The sequence below is a fragment of the Amblyraja radiata genome, chromosome 18, assembly GCF_010909765.2.
Source record: "Amblyraja radiata isolate CabotCenter1 chromosome 18, sAmbRad1.1.pri, whole genome shotgun sequence".
NCBI classification, from domain to species: domain Eukaryota; kingdom Metazoa; phylum Chordata; class Chondrichthyes; order Rajiformes; family Rajidae; genus Amblyraja; species Amblyraja radiata.
In genome coordinates this window covers 33741180-33763820 of record NC_045973.1, presented here as the reverse complement: position 1 = coordinate 33763820, position 22641 = coordinate 33741180, and the positions used below count along the sequence as shown (strand labels likewise).

General features: G+C 44.4%; 1 protein-coding gene and 1 non-coding gene across 3 annotated transcripts in view; one reads left to right on the top strand and one right to left on the bottom strand.

The window, feature by feature from the left end:
• Positions 1 to 21852, bottom strand: part of slc38a3 (solute carrier family 38 member 3) — a 107507-nt gene extending 85655 nt beyond the window's left edge. Inside the window, exons 1-3 of one of the 2 annotated variants that reach the window (XM_033037085.1) lie at positions 21602 to 21852; positions 18192 to 18201; positions 18019 to 18026 (exon numbers count right to left, since the gene is read on the bottom strand). The gene's annotated coding sequence lies outside the window, so the exon portion shown is untranslated. Of the gene's footprint in view, positions 1 to 3335; positions 3430 to 18018; positions 18027 to 18191; positions 18202 to 21601 lie in introns of those variants that run through there. The other variant, XM_033037086.1, reaches the window with a different exon arrangement.
• trnap-cgg lies at positions 311 to 382 on the top strand. The gene has a single exon. It is a non-coding gene; the product is annotated as a tRNA-Pro (tRNA).
• Positions 21853 to 22641: the final 789 nt, after the last annotated feature.

Below are 22641 nucleotides of genomic sequence, written 5' to 3'. Positions count from 1 at the left end.
CACGCGGTCACAGCGAGAACGTACAAACTCCGTACAGATGGTACCCACAGTCAGGTTCAAATCTGTGTCTCTGGCACTGTAAGGCAGCAACTCTACTGCTGTGCCACTGTGCCGTCTGAGTTGTCATGAATCTAGTTGAGCTGTGATTGGAATCCTTTACCAAAGGAATGTTGTATTGATTGAAGTGCAATCTTCTGACAGAATCTTTTAAATCAACATTCTGACTTCTGTGGAAGATATTAATGATTCCAGAAAAACAGGAAAATTACCCCGAGTACTCATCCCTCAATCAACACCCATTGATTAAAGTGGCTCGTTGGTCTAGAGGTATGATTCTCGCTTCGGGTGCAAGAGGTCCCGGGTTCAAATCCCGGACGAGCCCACATTTTAAGAGTTCGACCCTTGGGTCTTGTCCATGTGGAGTTGGTACGTTCTCCCTGTGACCGCATGAGTTTCCTCTGAGTGGCTCCAGTTTCCTGGTGTGACGGGAGTGGATGCTCAGGTGGAACTAGTGTGATCGGGTGATCGATGGTCGCATGGACTTGGTGGGCCGAAGGGCCTGTTTCTGTGCTGTATCATTCAGTCGATCAATCCACACAGATTATGCAGTCATTATCTTATTGCTATGGGTGTGCGTTTGGTGTGTACATATTGGGTGAAAGATTCCTACAGCATTGAGAGCAGAATTTACCAGCTGGGAGCTGGAAATGGAGGCGAATGAAAAGTGAAGGACTCAATATAAAGATGTGGACCATGATCCCAGCAAGTCTGTAGCATTTGTAATAAAGTTGTCAAAACCCTCACATCTAAGTTCATGAGACATAGGAGCAGAATTAGGATTTTTGGACCATCGAGTCTACTCCACCATTCAATCATGGCTGACTTAGTTTTCCATCTTAGCCACATTCTCCTGCCTTCTCCCCGTAACCTTTGGCACCCTTACTATTCAAGAACCTGTCAATCTCCGCCTTAAAAATACTCAATGACTTGGCCTCCACAGCCGTCCGTGGCAATGAATTCCTCAGATTCACCACCCTCTGGCTAAAGAAATTCCTCCCCGTCTCCATTCTAAAGGTAAGTCCTTTTATTCCGAGGCTGTGCCCTCTGTGCCCTCTCCCACTACTGAAAACATCAACTAGCAAGACCTCATTCCAGGACCAAATAATTAACAATGAAAAATTAGCTTAGGTCGAAGTTTCTTTCATTCAAAGACCACTTTTGTTTCATTCTTTTGCTTAATTTATGGGAGAGTATTTGTACATACAAATTGTGAAACTGATGAGAATGTGGTGGGAGAGCAGGAAAGGAAGGACTTCAATTCCATAGACGATGAATTCCTGAACCATGGAATATTAACAATGGGCCATTGAGAGTCATGACCCTGAATGCTTGTATGCTACTTTGGATCACATGTAAAATCAGCACCATCGCAACACTGAAAGAGACCATTCAGCCCTTTGAGACTATATTACCTCTTTGTACAGAAAGCCTTAAGGTGAGAGGTGCAAAGTTTAAAGGAATTAGAGGACATAAGCTTAAGGTGAGAGGGGAACGATTCAATAGGAACCTGAGATGCAACTTTGTCCACACAGAGTGGGGTGAGGGTATGGATCAAAGAGGTAGTTAAGGCAGGTACTATCACAACATTTAAAATACATTTGGATAGGTACATGGATAGGAAAGGTTTAGAAGGATATGGGACAAATGCAGGCAGGTGGGACTAGTGTAGATGGGGAAAGTTAATCAGCATGGGCAAGTTGAACCAAAGGGCATGTTTCCATGCTCTATGACTCTATGACTACGAGATATGTGGGGCAAGTTATTTTACACAGAGGGTATTGGGGTTTGGAAGGGTCTGCCAGGTGTGGTAGTGGAGGCAGATACAATCATGGTGTTTAAGTGGTTTTTAGATGAGCACGTGGATATGCAGGGAAAGGAGGGAAATGGATCATGTGAAGGAAGATCAGAGTGGTTTATTATGCTTGGCAAGGTCTGTGCTGTTTTTTTCTATGTTCTGCATTCTAAATCTAGTCATCCATACCTTAGAATAAGTTTACAATTATGACCTACGTGGCTACAATTACGACTTTTAAAAGACATTTGGACAGATATGTGGATAGGATCGGTTTAGAGGATGTGGTCAAATACAGGCAAATGGGACTCAGCTAGTCTACCAACATGGCCGGCATGGACAAGGAGGGCTGAAGGGCCTGTTTCTGTGTTAGATCTATGACTCTATTACTCCGATTCTTAATCTGTTCTCGTATATCATTATACAATGCATAATTACACAACATCAATACACAACTCTATGAAATTAAGTCATTCACAGGTATTTTTTCCAAAGTTAGATTGTCTTAATTTTAACAAGTTTAGTTTAATTACAGTTAATATCCCACACAAAAGTTTTCCTACCATTATTCCCCCAAACGAATATGGACACTGAAAATAAAATATTACAAGGACCACACTTAGATTAAGAGATGTGGAGGTATTTTCTGATTGTAAATTTTAGCCTTCACAGGATAGTAGACTTGAAACCGGTGCCTAGCATTTGTCTGCAATGTGTGCTCGAGGTGATGTGGAGCTAATTGTTTGTGGCTATGATCTAGATAGGTGACAGATTCACTGTGTGATTCAGGAAAGAATAGTAATAATATGTGAAAGGGAAGCAACTACAAGGCAACGGAGAACAAATCAAGATACAAAGATGGTGGAATCTTAAGCAAAACACAAAGTGCTGGAGGAACTCAGTGGCTCAGGCAGCATCTGGGGAGGGAATGGACAGGTGACAATTTGGGTCGGGACACTTCTTCAGACTGATTGGAGTTGGGAGGAGAAAGCTAGAAAAGAAAGGTGAGAAGCTGATATGTTATCATATGACAACAACCCGATATGTTTTCACTTCCAGGAAAAACAAAATTTGTAGTTTTTCTCTAGGCACAATTGTCACATGAATCCAATTGATGCATTTATGGTGAATCATTTATGGTGAATCTAAACAAGAAGAATTGATAGAAGAATTGGAAGAACATTGTGAAAAGTAGTAGATTGGATACAGCTTGTGCAGAAACTGGGAACCAGCACAGACCAGATGGGACAAATGGCCTGTTTCCATGTGGTACTTCCTCAGTGGAGTCAGGATGACTATACTTCCTGTGTTGTACTCCCTCAGCGCTGAATGAGGAGATGCTTGTGGCCAAACCATCAGATAGCAAATCAGCAGCTCCATCTCCGACCATGACGCCCTGTCATGTCAACGCCACTGCTGGGAGAATGCCATTGCTCCACTTCCCAAGTGAACCCCTCAATTAAATCTCAACCCCGTGACTCACACTCCCGCGTGTCCATTATACTTCTCTGCAGAGTTAAGCCATGGGAACAGAGACCGCTGTGTGCAGCTGAATATTTCGAAGGCAAAGTGCTGATGCGACCATCTCCTTGCTCTGCGCTGGAATTCCAGCGGACGCCAGCGCTGGGCAGTATTGGCGCTCACTTATCAGCCTTTGCCTGAAGCTGTTTGTTTACTTTCTTTCAAAAATACGTTAAACACAAAATGGCTTTTGCCTACCAATGTCAGCATGGGCCTTGACCTCCTATGCAACCTCAAGCATCTAATCATCATGAATCTACTTTCCATTAATGCTGCAATGCATTTTTTTAACCTACAATTTATTTTTCTTATTCGGAACACGATAGAGTTTCCGAGATTTCTCAAGCTCTGCGCATTCATAAAGATAAAAAAAATATCTTTCTGCAGCTAAGTTTGTCTTGGTTTATGCCTGTCAATTTATTTTAATAAAACTGTGTATTCAAACTCCAAGTGGATTCATTCCGAATTTGCATTTTATGTGACTATGGCTTCGTATGTTCCTACCCTGTTCCTTTTGATTTGGGGAGATAGTCAGAAAGAAACTTCTTATATGCTTCCTCTTTTTTAGTTTAGGTTAGTTTAGAGACAACAGCATTGAGACAGGCCCTTCGCCCCACCGAGTCCACGCTGACCAGCGATCACCCAGTTCTATCCTCCACACTAGGGACAATTTACAGAAGCCAATTAACCAACAAACCTGCACGTCTTTGGAATGTCGGAGGAAATCAGAGCAACGGGAAAAAAAAACACATGCGGTCACAGGAAGAATGTACAAACTTCGTACAAACAGCATCTGTAGTCAGGATCGAACCAGAGTCTCTCGCACTCTACGGCAGCAGCTCTGCCGCTGCGCCACTGTGCCACCCACAGCGTCTCTGCAAGTTGAGGCTTGTCAGCATTCACTGTGGACTTTCAGAGATCTGTTACTCCCTGTGGGAAGTCAAGAAGTCATTCGCTCATTCACTCTTCTCAGTCTGTTGCTTCACTCAGTTCAACAATGACAGTCCCTCAGTTCGAAGTTGTCCCTCAGTTCAACATGAAAGACAACCTTCTCCGCAGATGGCGGTGGGCATATGGAATGCACTGCCTGTCAAAGTATTGGAGTGAAAACGGGTGGCACAGTGGCACAGCAGTAGAGTTGCTGCCTTACAGCACCAGAGTTCAATCCTGACTATACTTACTGTCTATACGGAGTTTGTCCATTCTCCCTGTGACCGCGTGGGTTTTCTTCAGGTGCTCCAGTTTCCACCCACACTCCAAAGACGTACAGGTTTGTAGGTTAATTGGCTTCGGTAAAATTGTACATTGTCCCTAGTGTGTAGGATAGTGCTAGTGTGCGGGGGTCACTGGTCAGGATGGACTCGATGGGCCGAAGAGCCTGTTTCTGCGATGTATCTCTAAACTAATTACTGTCCATTAGTATTAATTACATTCCATTATTTCAGTATTAATTATAACCCACTAATAGGCGAGTCTGAAGAAGGGACCCAACCGGAAAAGTCACTTGTCCCTTTACTCCAGAGATGCTGCCTGACCCGCTCAGTTACTCCAGCACTTTGTGTCTGTCTAGGTGAGCTCCATTACTGTTTTGTGGGAAGAGCAAGGCCTGGCTGGCCTCAACATCTCTTCTTTGTCTTCACCCCAAAGTCTTACTTGCGACTTGTTAAGTTGCTAGAACTCTTTGTTGAGAGAGGAAAAAGAGCTGCCACTCTGCTCTCAGTAAACCCGCACAATGGCGAAGAAACTCATGTGTAATTGTTGCTTGCACACTGTCGGTGGGTGGTCAACCAGCCATTATACAAGTGTTTATTGTTGCGGCTTCTAATTGCCAATAACACTAGGCTCACACTGCCAACTCTCAGCGGATGCACACTCACAATGGCATATTTAGCTTTGTTTCCTCCTGAAATGTCTTCCCACAAGTCTTCCATTAAGGCCCAGCTGGTCAACAAAAGCAACTTGACAGTTGTGCAGCACCTTTAACACACAGCAAGGCTTCCTGAGACACTCCACCAGCATAGTGATGGGAACTCAGCTGGGGGGAGTAGGTCGCATCTTTGGGAAGGTGATGGGACACAGAGTTAGCTTTGAGGAGGCTTCTGATGAAAGGTGGACGGAAAAGAGAATCAGGAAACGATTGCCAGACTCCGGAGACGGTGATATTTATACAGACTAGGGGCTTTGTTTTTAAAATAATTCTACACAGCACCTCTTGGCTAGAGTCTCACGGATGTCAGTAGAGGCAACCTGCTGGGTTACTCTGATTGACCTGATGAGGGCAGAGAAGAGGCGATGGGTGGTGGGAATTCCTTGACGTGACACATAAAGGCTCCACGCAATGGCGAGAGGCCTAACTGATCATCATGTGTCCGTGCCCTGACTAAGAACGTCCTACACAGCACGAGCTAAAGTTGGCCCAGGCACAGAATTTTTTTTTTCTTATAAAATAAATTCTCGGTCTCTCTGCAAATATGCCCTTCACTGGGTTGAACGGAACAGGTTGGGAGGATGGAGTGATTACTAATGATTTTAAGGCTCCAGTAAAAACAATGGAAGTATTTAAAATGGAGCAACAGCATGAAAGAGCTGCATTTAATCTGTAGCCCTTGAATAGTGGGCACTATTCATAAACTTCAATGCCCTGTTGCACAGGACTAAAGATCTGTATTTGTCTTTCAAGATACATGCTATTTTCCTTTCCCTTTTCTGCCATGACATATAGAGCTGGAAAAATAATCATGATAACCACCATTAGAAAATGACAAAGTATAACCTGTGATATACAAAAAAAACGCGATGAGCACTGATTAACACTGCAGCACCAGTGAGTATTTCGGCAGGTTCAATTCCTTGGAGAAGCCTTCATAGAAATATCCAAATTGGGAAAAGGACAGTTTCCATTACATTACAATGAAAGATTTTACAAACACATTTCTTCTTTGTAATTCTACACTAATTTCTAGTGGAAGACCCAATTAGTAATACGCTGCCCGAACTACTTCATAACATTGATACTAGGAAATGTGCATTGGCTGCTGTGGATTGCAGATTGATAAACGATCCCTTTTGTATTCATTCAGCTATTTTCACAGCTTCAGTGAAGTATGGTCACTGTTGTGGCAACCAATTTTACACACAGCTAGATCCTATAAACAGCATTGTCATGGTTGTGTCATTTCTTTTGGTTAAACTGAATGCGGGATAAATATTGACCCAGATGCAGGGGAATATTTCCCGTCAGTACTTTGAACTGGTGTCTTGGCACTTTTCAGGAACACTTCAAAGGACAAACCCAGCCTCGGCTTAACATTTCATCCAAGAGTTTACACATTAGTGCATCACTCTCGCTGTATTTCCTTGGGGTCTCTGCTTATAACATGACAGGAGTCAGAAACACCAATGTCAAGTATTCTTTTAGTTTATATTCTCATGCTTGGAACACTGTGGTGGACCTTTTGGTTAAGATCATGGCTTGCATGTGGTCATGTAGTAGACATTTTGAATTTCTGAGGACTTTCAAATTTGAGAAGGATGTTCCATAATCCCTCACCGTTGACCAAATAGGAGGCTTCAGTGAGGTCAATAAATACCATATACATTGGTTGGTTCTGCTCTCTACATCTCTACTTTAGGTGATGTTTTTGTTGGACCTTGGCCTTCAGTTGCCTCTGTATCTGCTTCTTTCCCTGATGTTTCCAGTCCAGGAATGAGTTTGAGTTTAGTATATTGTCACGTGTACCGAGCTACAGTGAAAAGCTTTTGTTGCGAGCTAACCAGTCAGCGGAAAGACCATACATGATTACAATCTGGCTATCCACAGTGTACAGATACAAGATTAAGGGAATAACCTGAATAACGTTTAGTGCAAGATAAAGTTCAGTAAAGTCTGATCATAGATGTTCTGAGGGCTGTCGATGGTAACTCAGCACTGCTCTCTAGTTGTTGGTAGGATGGTTCAGCAGCCTGATAACAGCTGGGAAGATACTGTCCCTAAATCTGGAGGTGTGTGTTTTCACACTCTGTACCAGGGTGCGACAAGTCCTTGATTATGCTGGTGGCCTTGCCAAGGCAGCGTGAGATATAAATGGAGTCAAAGAAGGCAGGTTGGCGTGTGTGATGGTCTGGGCTGTGTCCACAATTCTCTGCAATTTCCTGCGGACTTGGATGGAGCTGTTCCCAAACCAAGCTGTGATATATCCCAATAAAATGCTTTCCATGGTGCAACTGAAGAAGTTGGTGAGAGTTGTTGGGGACTTGCCGAGCTTCCTAAGCCTGCTAAGGAAGTAGAGGCATTGGTGTAATATCTTGGCCATTGCTTCAATATGGATGATTCAGGACAAGTTGTTGGTGATGTTTGCCCTTTGATTGGGATGAATTGGTTCCTTAACCTCCCAGTTGCTTTCATCAACCCAGTTACATTTTCTTCTGGTAGAGAAACCACGAGACTCTTTACTAGTACTAACTATGATGAACTTCTAGAGAGACCAGGTACTATAGACACTCGCAACTCCTGTGAGGAATTGACCAGAAAATGAAGTTTCATTTTTAATTTAGTTTGGATGTACTGCGTGGAAACTGGTCCTTTGGCCCACCGAGTCCGCGCCGACCAACAATCACCCCTACACTAGTTCAATCCTACATTCCATGGATCATTTACGGAAACCAATTAACCTACAAACCTGCACGTCTTTGGAATGGAGCACTCAGAGGAAACCCATGCGGTCACAGGGAGAACAATGTGAAAGTAAATGTGAAAATGCTTAAATTGTTGAAATTCTCAGTTCAGATTCTGTTTTGCTTTGCTTTGTTTTTTAATTTATTTAATTTTTATTTTCATCTCGTTTATTTATTTATTTATTTTTCTTTAGTTTAGGGGGGTTTGGTTTTTTCCTTTTCTTTTTGTCTTTTTATCTTTGTGTTTTTTTCTGCATTTATAAGTTTCCTTTTAAAGATTTAACTATATTTACATAGAGACCGGGAGGTCTATATTCAATGTGTATTTTGACACTGGTCTCATATTAGGTTATACCTGTTATTAATGTAATCCTGATCCCTATGTATCAATATCATTGTTATGTTTATCATTATTCTTTTTGCTCTGTTCTTTATGTTTTATTTATGTTTTCTTTGAAAAAAAACCCAATAAAAAGATTTTAAAAGAAAGAAAGAAAATGCTCATATCTCCTAAACTTTTCCTATCCATGTATGTGTCCAAATACTCCCGCCCGAGTCGCGGGGTCGAAGAGTACCTGGAGCGGGGCCTGACATCGCCCGGCGCGGCTTCAACGGCTGCGGGACTTTGCTAGCGCCCGCCGGGGGCTCCAACACCAAGACCCGGAGCGCGGCCTTGCATCGCCCGGCGCGGCGTTAATGGCCGCGGGACAATTGCCATCGCCCGCCGGGGGCTTTGACTCTGACATCGGGAGGGGACTGAGGAGTGCAGGGGAGAGATACGTTTTTTTGCCTTCCATCACAGCGAGGAGGAGATGCGCTGTGATGGATGTCTGTGTAAATTGTGTTGTGTCTTGGGTCTTTTTTTCTTGTGTGTATCACTGTAGAAACAACATTTCATTTGAGCCTCTATGAGGTTCAAGTGACAAATAAATTGTATTGTGTGTATTGTGTATTGTGTAAATGTCTTTTTAATGTTGTTATTGCAGGAGTAAAATAACACATAACACGTGTTATATATCTGATGTTAAGTGCACCCTGTGAAAGAAGAGTTAAACTCTGCCTAACGGGTTATGGTTCATTTGTCCCTGTCAACTGAAGTGTCTGTTTCCTTCCACAACATGCCGTCTCCTCACACACCCAGTAGCAGTCGTGCCAATGAGCTGTTCTCCTGTCGACGTGCCTGTGAAACTGGGTCAACCTATAAGCAGATGCGCTGTAGCTCTAATCTGCTCAGTTTGATGTTCTTTCAAAGTAAAGGCTGCGCCAGTAATACAAACCGGGAGAAATCCTCCTTTTAATCCCTTAAAGCAATAATTCTCGGAACATCATCGTCGCAGTGCTGTCAATAGTGGAGGCTGCTTTCAAGATAGTAGTTATTCCAGCAGCAACACAAACTTTAAAATGTGCTCGCACACAAGCAAGTTCAGCCAAAATAGGTGAATAGGATTTGTTCATCTTTTTCCTCTGCTCTTCATTGATGAAATGCTTCCCCAGTTAGGTGAGCAGAGATATGCTGATCTCTGGTTATGATGTTCCACAGATGGGGTTTATCCTGATTCCACAAACATCACCTGCCTCTTCTGCCCTGGTGGTTGGAAATCCCCCAGTCTAGAATGGCCAACTCTCCAGTTAGTTCCTCAGCATCCCTGATGTACTCCTGAAACTCCTCCTCCTGTCGCCCCCCCTCCTCCCCACACCCACGTTCAGTCTGAAGAAGGGTCCCAACCAAAGCATCACTATTCCATCTTCTCCAGCGATGCTACCTGACCCACTGAGTTACTCTGGCACTTTGTGTCTTTATTTCGTAAACCAGCACCCGCACGCAGTTCCTGGTATCTACCTGTTACTAATTGCACAAGCCAACCTGGACACAGATTCAAGTCACCTGTGATTACAGTTATACCCTTATTGCATGCATCTCTAAGTTGTACAATTAGAGGATGCATCTCTAAATTGTATCCTTATTGCATGTGTCTCTAAGTTGTACCCTTAATGCATGCACCTTGCATGTTTATTGCCATTCCCACCATCATTGTCACTGTTTGGGGATCGGTAAACAACTTCCACTACCACAACCTTAACTTGGCACTTCTTAATTCCACCCATATAGATTCCACATCATCTAACCTAATACCCTTCCCCATTGTTGCATTCATCTCTTCCTTAAGCAGCAATGCTGCACACTTCATTTTCCTTTTTGCCTATCCCTCCTGAATATTGAATATACCACGATTTGCAATTCCACTCCTTGGTCTCCCTGCAGCCATGTCGACATAATGCCCAGTAAACCATACCTGTTTACATCTTTTTGCACAATTAATTAATCTACTTTAATGAATTTGCTCTATACATTACAACTCGCAGCTTTTAGGTTTGGCTTTAAACATTCTTAGTTCCTTTCACATGATTTTGCACTGTGGCCCCATTTGTTTGTTTGCTCTTGGTTTCTCTGGATTCCATCTTAGTATTCCCCTTCCGTTCTTGTTCTGCAAAAAAGTCAAGGCTTGTAATCGCAGACTCTGTTTGCAGAGCTCACAACTCATTAAATGGTAGATTTATACAATTGTTGTTAGATTAGATTAGAGATACAACATGGAAACACCTACCCAGTCCACGCTGACCATCGATCACCTATTCACCTTAGATAACAGTATAATGGATGGGATTTATATAGCGCCTTTCTAATACTCAAGGCGCTTTACATCGCATTATTCATTCACTCCTCAGTCACACTCGGTGGTGGTAAGCTACTTCTGTAGCCACAGCTGCCCTGGGGCAGACTGACGGAAGCGTGGCTGCCATTCTGCGCCTACGGCCCCTCCGACCACCACCAATCACTCACACACATTCACACACATTCACACACAGGCAAAGGTGGGTGAAGTGTCTTGCCCAAGGACACAACGACAGTATGCACTCCAAGCGGGATTCGAACCGGCCACCTTCCGGTTGCCAGCCGAACACTTAGCCCATTGTGCCATCTGTCGTCCCAATGTTATCCAACTTTCTCATCTGCTCCCTGCACACTAAGGGCACCTTACAGAGGTCAATTAACCTACAAACCCGCACATGTTTGTGACGGGGGAGGAAACCGGATCACCCAGAGGAAACACTGGGTCTCAGGGAAAACGTGCAAACTCCACACCCGAAGTCAGGATCAAAGCCGGGTCTCTAGTGCCGTGGGACAGCAGCTTTTCCAGCTGCACCACTGTGCTGTCCCAATGATACTTAGACTAGAATTTAGACTGAAGAGATACAGCACAGAAACAGGCCCTTTGGCCCACTGGGTCCACGCCAACCAGTGATCCCCATACACTAACACTATCCGACACCCTAGGGACATTTTACAATTTGAACTAAGCCAATTAACCTACAAACCTGCACGTCTTTGGAGTGTGGGAGGAAACCGGAGCACCCGGGGCAAACCCAGGCGGTCACAGGAAGAACATACAAACTTCGTACAGACAGCACCTGTAGTCAGGATCACACCCGGGTCTCTGGCGCTGTAAGGCAGCAACTCTACCGCTGCGCCACCGTTCCACCCGAAATTATGACATTCATATTCAAATGAACAAGATTAAAAGATCTATATTTAATGGTACCTGTAACACCTTTAGCTTCCCGACCTCTTTAGATTTATAGCTGCTTGCCTCGTGCTCCTGAACAACTGAGTTGAAGCTGAAGAAGGGTCTCGACCCGAAACGTCACCCATTCCTTCTCTCCTCAGATGCTGCCTGTCCCACTGAGTTACACCAGTTTTTTGTGTCTATCTTTGAGCTAATGTCCCGTTTGTTTCTGTCCCCTTGATCCACTTGGAGTTCCCCGAGTAGGAGATCGTGAGAGTTTGTAGAGGAAATTGCTGAACAGGACAGCAACTGTCCAGTACTTCAGTAACATGAAGGAGATTTGTGGAGGATTAAAAACTTCACAAAGAGAAGCAGTCCCAAAGAAGCTCGGCAGCATAGAGGTTCGTTCATGGATTAGTATCCAGAGGGACAGATAACTAATCTAGAGGTGTGATTTGAAATCGCATCAGGCAACTGGAGAATTTAAATTCAAAACAAGCTCAAATCAAAAATGGTGACTGTAAAACTCCTGAATGGGTTATAAAATCTATGTATTTTAGTGAAGGAAACCTGCCTTTTTGTTATCTCATCTGTACTATTGAGCAACTCCAGACCCATCGATGTGTTGGACATTTAACTATTCTCGAAAATACCCTGGTAAACTGCTCCGTTCTGTGGTAATCAGGAAAGGACAGAATGTCCCGTCCTGTAACTTCTCTCCATTCCACAAACCAGAATATCTTTAAAGATGTGTTGGACATTTGCAGATGCAGAAGTAAGTATGTTTGTGCTTGGTATTTAGCATGACATTTATAAGCTAAATTTATAATTATAATTAATTCACAGAGAAAGAGAACCACATTGAATGCAGCCTTGCATCTGCGGCTTTCTGAAGATTCAATGCAAAGTTATGTAAAAGATGAGAACCTTTGGTGTTGCAATCACCATAACAACCCACTCTGCATCATATGTACAATCTGGCCATTTTACTCTTTATACGCTTATTAACCTATTGTCCCTCTGCAAGTATTGTTTACTTTAGTTCATTGTCAACATGTACCGAGGTACAGTGAAAAGCTTTTTATTGCGTGCTAACCAGTCAGCGGAAAGACTATACATGATTACAATTGAGCCACCGAGCAAAGGCGGCATCCAGAGTGTACAGATACATGATAAAGGGAATAATGTTTAGTACAAGATAAAAAACAGAAAAGCCCGATTAAAGATAGACTGAGGGTCTGACCCTATCTTTGTTTTATTTTAAATAAATTTACAAGCTCCGTCTCAATTTGAACCCTTGCTGATTTGCATTATCCAGTTATGTACACTTTGTATGACAAGTACACTGTGTATGCAAAACTTAGGACATTCCACATTTGTGTAAAAAGAAGGCCATTGTGATCACTACTTTCTTACTATGGTGCTTTAATTAAATCTCCAATAGATCAGACGGGTTTATCAATAGATTATAGACATATCGCCAATGGATTAAGGTCCTTAGATGAACTTTTGTCCCAAATCTATTTCCCAGAAGTGCTACATCACCCACATGGTCACATGCAAGTCGCTCTCGAAACAGTACACAACTTTCACTCGCTGTTCAAACAGCAATGAAAAAGAACAAAACCTCAGTGGATTTCCAAGTGCTTGACTCATCAAAGATTTTATCAAATGATTAGGTCTGACATTTAAGTTTCTAATTTAAGTCTCAAAATGGAAATGTTTGGGATTTATATGCTTATTGATTTGTCGAAGTGAATGCCCAGAGCCCATGAAAAGGGTCATGAATCCTTGCATTTGGCGTATGGAAATGCTCCAGTGATTAAGGACCAGACCAAAGGGGACAGGTACAGCCAGGATTTGGAAGGAAAGTGGAGTGTATGACTCAAAGCACTTCGAAAAAAACAGGGGACAATTTAAGCAGCCAAAAGAGTTCAGTGCAAGTTTAAAAGTTTAGCTCCTTCTTATTGGAGGCAATTTAAAAGAAAGCAAAGAGACATCTTGACCTATATTTTAGTTTAGAGATACAGCACGGCCCATCGAGTCCTCACCAACCAGTGATCTCAGTACACTAGTACACACTACACACTAGGAACATTTTACATTTTTTACCAAAGCCAATTAATCTACAAACCTGTACATCTTTGGAGTGTGGGAGGAATCCGGAGCAGCCGGAGAAAACCCATGCGGTCACAGGAAGAAAATACAAACTTTGTGCAGACAGCTTCTGTAGTCAGGATCAAAGCCGGGTCTCTGGCAGTATAATGCCCCTGTCCCACTTAGGAAACATGAACGGAAACCTCTGGAGACTTTGCGCCCCACCCAAGGTTCCCGGAGGTTTCCGGAGGTTTTTGTCAGTCTCCCTACCTGCAACCTCCGGCAACCACCTGCGACCTCCGGGAACCGCACGGAAACCTTGGGTGGGGCGCAAAGTCTCCAGAGGTTTCTGTTCATGTTTCCTAAGTGGGACAGGGGCATTAGGCAGCAACTCTATCGCTGCACCACCGTGCTGCCGACTCCACTCGATGCTACTAATAATGTCATGGTTTCACAAAGTGTTTCATATCAATGATATACTTCTGAAGAGGTGCGACCATTGTCATGTGTGAAAAGCAGCAGCCAAATTATGGACAAAGACTGATGTGATTTTGACCCAAGATATTTCATTGGTATTGGTTAGGGGATAAAGTCTGAATAGCAAGGAGAACTCTCCCGCTCTTCTTCTGAGGTTTATTGCAAATTCAGAAATGGAAGTTGATGTGGCAAGGATGGAACAAGGTTGGACAAACAAAGATTCAAAGGTGGACAATGTTATTAAGATAGTGCTAGACTTGGGGAAGACAAACAAACAGGCAGCATGGGGCAAATTTCTGCTGGTTCTCCACTCGTTTTACATCCTTGTTACCAGGTCACAGAGGCCCCAGGAAAACGAATGTGAAATCGTGAGGTGCCTGTCGCTTCTGTTACTCTTTAACTGAAGTTTCAGGCAGGCCAACAAACTCTCTGTCCTTGCCTGCAACTCCAAAGTTACAGGCAAGCCAGAAAATACCACCCAGTGGCAACAAATGCCAAAGTCAAAGGTGGAGAAGCAGAAATCAGGAGAGTTGGATCGGAGACACAGAGAGTGAGACAACGAGAAGACACAAGGTTCTGGAGTAACTCAGCGGGTCAAGCAGCACCTCTGGAGAACATGGATAGGTTATGTTTCGGGTCAAGATACCCTTCATCAGACTGACTGTAGGAGGTGGGGAAGATAGCTGTGAGAGAGGAGTTCCAGGCCAAAGTCTGAAAGCTAATACGTTGATACAGGTGAGGGGGGGATTTCAAAAAGGCAGATGGTTGGACTAAGGCCAGAGATGAAAAGACCGAAGGTGTGAGACAAAAGGACTGAGTAGTTGTGAATTGTGAAGCTAGAGGAAGGAATGTAGATGGAAGGGATGGCGAGAGAGAAAGATTATGCTCAGAAAGATAGAAATGGGCAAAGGGCCAAAGGGGAAAACACCAAGTCCTGAGGGGACGGATGCAGAAGCGAGAGAAGACCCAGCATCATTATTAGCCACAACTAAAGTTGCACCCACTGAAGCTGTCAGGTAGAGGTCCTCCGCACACTTAAGTGAGCGGAACCAAGTTTTGGATCCATTGTTTTCTCTGGAGCGCTGGAGGTTGAGAGGAGACTTGATAAAAGTATATACATTTATTAGAGGCATTAATAGAGTTAGGCAGTCAGAACCTTTACTCCCAGGATGGAAATGTCAAAGACTAGAGGGCAGAGCTTTAAGGTGAAAGGGGTAAAGTTTAAAGGAGGTGCGTGGGGCAAGTTTTTTTTACACAGACTATGGTGGGTACCAGGAATATGCTGGTGGTGGAGGCCGATGTGATGCTGTTAGTTAAGCAAATGGATATGCAAGGAATGGTGGGTTATGGATCACTGGCAGGCAAAGGAAATTGGTTTAACATAGCATCGTGTTCAGCACAGTATGAGCTGAAGGGCCTGTTCCTGCGCTGTACTGCTCTATCGTCCAAGAAGCACAATGTGTAAATGGAATGGGTTTATCATCCAGTCAATGGTGAATTTCTGTCCTTCTATGCTTCAAAGTCATGGTATCGTCAGCAAGCAGTAACTACAGAGGAAAACGGGGTGCACCTTATAGTGGGACCTCAATCCCAGATTGATGAAGAAACTTAAACCAGAGGCAGTCGGCAACGAAGGAAATAATTCAACTCATCACTTGTGAGCAGGACAATGCGAAACCTATCCATTGAACACACTTCCCGACACCCCAAATAAGCTTATTTTCCAGTGGCACAGCTGGTAGAGCTGCTGCCTCACAGAGCACGAGACCTTGGTTTGCTCATGATCTCAGGTTCTGTCTGAGTGGAGTTTGCACATTCTCCCTGTGACCACTTAGGTTTCCTCTGGGTGCTCTGGACTCCTCCACCATCCCAAACATGTGTGGGATTGGAGGCTAATTAGCCACTATAAGGTTTCCGTAGCGTGTATGGAGTGGATATGAAAGTGGGATAACATAGAATTTAGTGTAAATTACATAGAATAAAGCTATTAAATAACACAGACTAAAGTTTAGAGATACAGCATGGAAACAGGCCCTTCGGCCCACTTGAGTCCGCGCTGACCATCGATCACCTGTTCACATTAGTTCTTTGTTATCCCACTTTTTCACCCACTTTTTCATCCACACATGGGGGAATTTTACAGAGACCAATTAACCTACAAACCCACACATCTTTGGGATGCGAGGAGAAACACAGAGGAAATCCATGAGGTCACAGGGAGAACGTGCAAACTCCACACACGTGGACACAAGTCAGCAGCCAAAGTCAGGATTGAACCTGGGTCTCTGGTGCTGTGAGGCAGCAGCAACTCTATCAGCTGTGCCACTGTAGTGTGAACGATCATTGATGGTCGGCCTGGGCCTGGTGGGCTGAAGAGCCGGTTTCCCCACTGCATATTTTAATCAATCAATAAGTGACATGTTTGCTTTAGTAAGGCGTTTTGTATCTGTTTCCATCGACTCTCACGTGGCACATTCCACACTACCTCAACTAGATCAGCAACATAATATTCTTCCCATCAATGCTCTCGGCTTTTTGGGCAATTTATGTAAAGGTTTTACTCTCTAGTTACTAATCTCACTGCCAATAAAAACAATTACTACTCTAACTAAACCTTTCATGACAGTGAAATTCTTTCTTAAATCTCCCCTTAACCTCCTGCGTTCTGACAACTTGGATTTATAAAGTGCCGCTGATGTAGGTCGCGTGACATTTGACACCAAGCTACAAATGGATATGCCTTAGACAAAGGGCTTTGCAGGGATGTCAAATGAGGAATGAAGAGAGGAGTTTAAGAAGGGAAGAGAAGACCTCAGGGCTTTTGGCAGATGAAGGCACGACCACCAACGGTGGGGAGGTTAGATATCAGTGTACGAGAGACCAAGAATGGAAAATGTAGATACCCCAGATGGCAATGTGTGGAGATTACAGAGCTATGGAGGGCTGAGTCCTTGAGATTTGAAAATGAGAAGGTTTTTAACACTAAGGCGCCATTTAACCGAGCCAGTATAATTGAAAGGACACGCAATTAATGAATTAATTGAAATTAGCTCATGGAGTCATACAGCACGGAAACAGGCCCTTTGGCCCAACTTGCCCATGCTTACCAAAATACCCCATCTGCACTAGTCCCTCCTGCCCGCGTTTGGCCCATATCCTTCTAAACCTACCCTACCCATGTACTTGTCAAACCTGACATGAGAGAATAGAGTTACAAATGAGAAGTTGGAGGCATGTCATGTGCAATACCTAAATTAAAATTTTGGGTAAGAAAGACATGGAGGAAAAGTTCAGAACTAAGGCAGGAACAAGTGTTTCTTAAGGGGTTGAAATATACGTTCTTAGCAATGGTGTAGTTATGTGGTCCATGCTTATCTCTATAAACAAATACAATCACATGGTTAAAAACTGACTGGTATAAAAATAGGCAATGCTGGAGATTCTCAGTAAATCTGACACCTAAATCAAAATATTGGATTAATAATCATCTGTTACTTGTTTGAGCTGATTTTCTACCCACCGAGATTAATAAGCAAAAACGTGAAGTGACTTAATTAACGGGAATGCGTTTCTATATCAATGGAAGGAGCTTCAACAAGATGCTTCTAATTTGCTGAGATAGAGAAAATGACTCACTTAAAGCAGACAGAGTGAGAGGTAGGCAGGATGAGTCCAGAGTTGACCTACTCGAAAGCAACCCATTACTTTGAAGAGAGCAAAAAACACGAGATGAGGAAGTGTGTAAGTATCAACGAGGCATTTTGGAGAGTCGCTGTTATTGATTGTTCTTTACTTTAGAGATACAGCGTGGAAACAAGCTCTTCAGCCCACCGAGTCTGCTCCAACCAGCAATCACCCCGTACAAATGCACTATCGAACACACTAGAGACAAATTCCAATTTTTACTGAAGCCAAGCGACCTATAAACCTGTACGTCTTTGGAGTGTGGGAGGAAACCGAGTACACATAGAAAACCCACACAGTCAAGGGGAGAATGTGCAAACTCTGTGCAGATAAGGCCCGGAGACAGGATCAAACCCGGGTCTCTAGCGATATAAGGCAGCAACTCTACCATTGCCCACTCTACACCACAAGTGCGATTGCTCTTCTGGTAATCAAGAGGACCTCAAATCACAATGACAGTGAAAGGACTTAATGAAGGAGCAGAGAGGATGAGCTGAGAAGGTGCTTGTGAAAAGAAGCATCAGAAAATCAACTAGAAGGAAGAGAGTCTTGGGTGAAAAGGATAATGAGGCAGGGTGATGGATTCTGTGAGATTCAAGAGGAATGAAACAGGAGCAGGAGCAGGCCAGTTGGCCCCTGAGCCTGTTCCATGAGAGATAGAGAGAGAAGCTACAGGCAGGGAAGGCTCACAAAATCATGAGAGGAACAGATCAGGTAGACGCACTAGCCCAGAGCAGGGACATTGAGAACCAGTCAAAATAGGTTTACGGTGAGGGAGGAAAAGATGTTATAGGAATCTGAGGGGTAACTATTTAACACAAAGGGTGGTGGGTGTATGGAACAAGCTGCTGGAGGAGGCAGTTGAGGCAGTACTATCGCAACGTTTAATAAAACGTTTGGACAGGTACATGGATAGAAAAGGTTTAGAGGGATATGGGTCAAATGCAGGCAGGCTGGATAAGTGTAGATGGGAAATGTTGGTCAAGTTGTGCCGAAGGGCCTGTTTCCACGCTGTATGACTCTACGACTGCTAAACATGCTGACAGATATATTGATAATCTGCGGTCGTATGGCAGCTATCTGACTGGGAAAGCTCCCGCAATGAGAACAGAGCTCTTTCAGACTGTCTGCTTCCACCGCTGGTGGTTGACAAACATCTAAGTGTGTTCACGCACAGTTACAAACCAATTTTACTGCATACCCAGAAAGTTTAGAGATACAGCAGGGAAACAGGCCCTTCAACCTGGTCCATGCCAACCATCGATCATCCATCCACATTAGTTTAACCAGAATCAATGTATTGGCCACGTATGTACACATACAAGGAGTTTGACGGTGCTTTGCTCGCACGTGGTAAAAACACAATATACTGCATTCAATAAAAATAACATCATTTAAAAATGTAAAAGTAAAACGCAAGAATAAAAAGGGGCAGCTTTGCTATATATTGCACACGTATATATCTAAAGTGCACTTGGAGTGTTCATTAGTGTTTGGCTTCTAAATTAGAATGTAGAGGCGTACTTCTATGTTATCCCACTTTCTCATCCACTCCCTGTACATTAGGGGCAATTTTACAGAGGCTAATTAACCAACAAACCCCCACGTCTTTGGGATGCAGGAGGAAACCCACGCGGTCACAGGGAATTCCACACAGACAACACCCGAGATCAGGACTAAACCCGGGTCTCTGGCGCTGAGAGGCAGCAGCTCTACCCGCTGCGCCACTGTGCCGCCCTTGTGTACATTTTTCTTATTCGGAAATATTTTATTGCCCTTTTAAACTAACGAAGAGTAGCACAGTATCTCGCATTGACAACTTTAACGACAGCCAAGCAGCGTGATGTTTACACAATTGACAATTACACCAATAATTCCAGCAGAGATCTCATGGAGAAGATTTCATCAGCATTGCGGTGGGCCAGATTAAACTGGCAATGGCAGGCTGACATATTTTACACTCCACATTTGGTGCTGGCACAAACAGCAAATAAAAATCTTAATATGGCAGCAACACTAAAAATACAGCGTGTATGGTGAAGATATCAGAGTCAACCTGCAACCAGTGCCAGGGCTGGGACGGGGAGCTTTGCTGCTTCAGACTATCTCATGGAGCAGCAGTTACACAACATGATGGGGAGCTGGGATCAAACATGTGTCGTGTGGTGGCCACGTGGTGGGAACAGAAAAAAGAGAGAGGGGCCAGTTTCACCCACATTCACAAAAGGTGGACACACACACGCACACACTAGCAGGGACGTACACACACAAAACAGGTGAACACACGCACACACAACAGCTCGACACACACACACCCGAAACATACACGTGCTCAGACACACACCCACAAACAGGTTGATATGTGCACATACACACATGGACTGACCACACTTTCACACATGTGTACAGATACACATACACAACAGGTGGATATGCACACACATGCACACATGCAACATGTGGACAAACACACACTCACTCACATGCACGCACATACACACCCATACAAAACACCCTCACACACACACACATGTAGACACACAACACACTCCCAACAAGTAGACACACACACTACACGTGAAAAACACACAACACAGACAGATACACACACAACATATGGACACATGCACACACATGGAGGCAGAAACGCACACAACATTTTGCACACACACAATCATGTGACATCACACATGAACACGTAGTAAAAATAGCAATCTGTCTATATGTGGACAGAAAACAGAGGAACACACACTGCACACCAATGTGTGGAGACACACATGAACACCAGTGCACATACAAACACATGGACACACATAGGAGCAGTGGGGCTGGAGAGGGGGTTGCCAGAGAGGGGGGCGTGACAGCCCACTGACAGGCACGGTGCGAAGGCTGGTGAACGTCCCATGCAACACACACCAATAACGCAATACACCTGCACACACACACACACAAGCATATATATATATATATATATATATATGCATATATCAGCACTTGGACACACACATGCATACAATGTCCACTGATACAAAGCGAGGGTGAGATAAGGGTTGTGTGGAGATTTGCGTTTTATGCCAAGATTGACACAAAATGCTGGAGTAACTCAGCGGGACAGGCAGCATATCCGATGAGAAGGAATAGGTGACGTTTCGGGTCGAGACCCTTCTTCAGACTGGAGTTTGAAGAAGGGTCTCGAACTGAAACGTCGCCCATTCCTTCTCTCCAGAGATGCTGCCTGACCCGTTGAGTTCCTCCAGCTTTTTGTGTCAATCTTAGGTTTAAACCAGCATCTGCAGTTTGAGTTTCATCCGTTCACTTTGACAAGTGGACCGCAGGTTGGCTGTGATTTCAGCCACTGCATGCAAGTAGTTGCTCACAGCCCAGAGTTAACGACTGAGACCACGGTGCGAGCAAACAGCTCACCGTTCCCCCCATGGTCACCAAACCCCCCTTCGGATGACACAGCCGGGTGCTCAGTGTTCATCTCACTCCCCCTGCCCGGCGGTGGCTCGCAGGCTGTCGAGACCAGCTCACGTTGCAGAACTCGAGGAGAAACTAGACCATGGGGAGCTGGCTAAAGTTTAACACCAGCTGCTTCAGTGTGCAAACACTCTCCCCTCCTCTCCTCTCCTCTCCAGTCCATGGCGAGAAACCGCCTCCGTTTAACTCACTCGTCCCTCTACAAAAGCATGCAAGGTTTGGTGGCTGCCACATGTGTTTCTTACCGGGACTGGAGATTGTCCGAGTCTCTCTGTATCTCTCCCTCGTCTCTTTATGTTCCACCTCCAGGGATGGTCGGGCTGTTGCTTCTGCAGATGTCAGGGTCGGTGTGACTGTGGAGGGCGAGTCTCCCGGAGCCCGGCTGGTGTGTGTAGGGGAGCAGTCGGACTCTGTCTGAGCGGCGGAGTGAGTGAGTGAGTGAGAGAGAGAGTGGGTGAGGAGCGAAGCGGCGTTCACCAGCCTTCACACGATGCCTGTCAGTGGGCTGTCACGCCCCCCTCTCTGGCAATCCCCTCTCCAGCCCCTCTTCGTACGCCCAGCCACAGCACAGTAACATCATTCATCACCCACCAATCAATTACTACACACTGGAATCTCACACTTACTGAAACACTGTAGCAAGTCATTGCATACAAATGCACCGTTTATCTACACTTCATATAATATATATATATCATTATATGTGTTTTCACAATGTGATTACTATTTATATAACGATATTATCTAAACACAAACGCATACGCATGGGTAGGCCACTCGGCCCCTTAAGGCTATTCTAGCATTTAATAAAGGCTGTCAGATCTCATTCCCAACTCCATTCCCGTCTAAAGGGACCCCACTCGAAATGCGCCAGTTCATTCCTTGATTAGTGCGATGTCATGGGTTGTGGGGAGAAGGCAGGAGAATGGGGTTGAGAGGGAAAGATAGATCAGCCATAATTGAATGGCAGAGTTGACTTGATGGGCCAAATGGCCTGATTCTGCTCATAAAACGTATGAACTTCCCTCTGCAGATGCTGCTTGACCCGCTGAGTTCCTCTGCCACTTTTGTGTCCATCTTTGGTGTAAACCAGCATCTGCAGTTCTTTGTTTTTACATTTTGTCTGCTCCACTGTGAAGTCTTCTCAAGGCAGGCACGGAACTTGCTATCAAAATATGGAGGGGACCGGGGGACAGGGGGAACACCATTTTTTGTCGGCCCCGCGCGAATGCGCACACTCACTCACACACACACACACACACGAGGCTTCGGAGGCTCAATCCAGCGTTA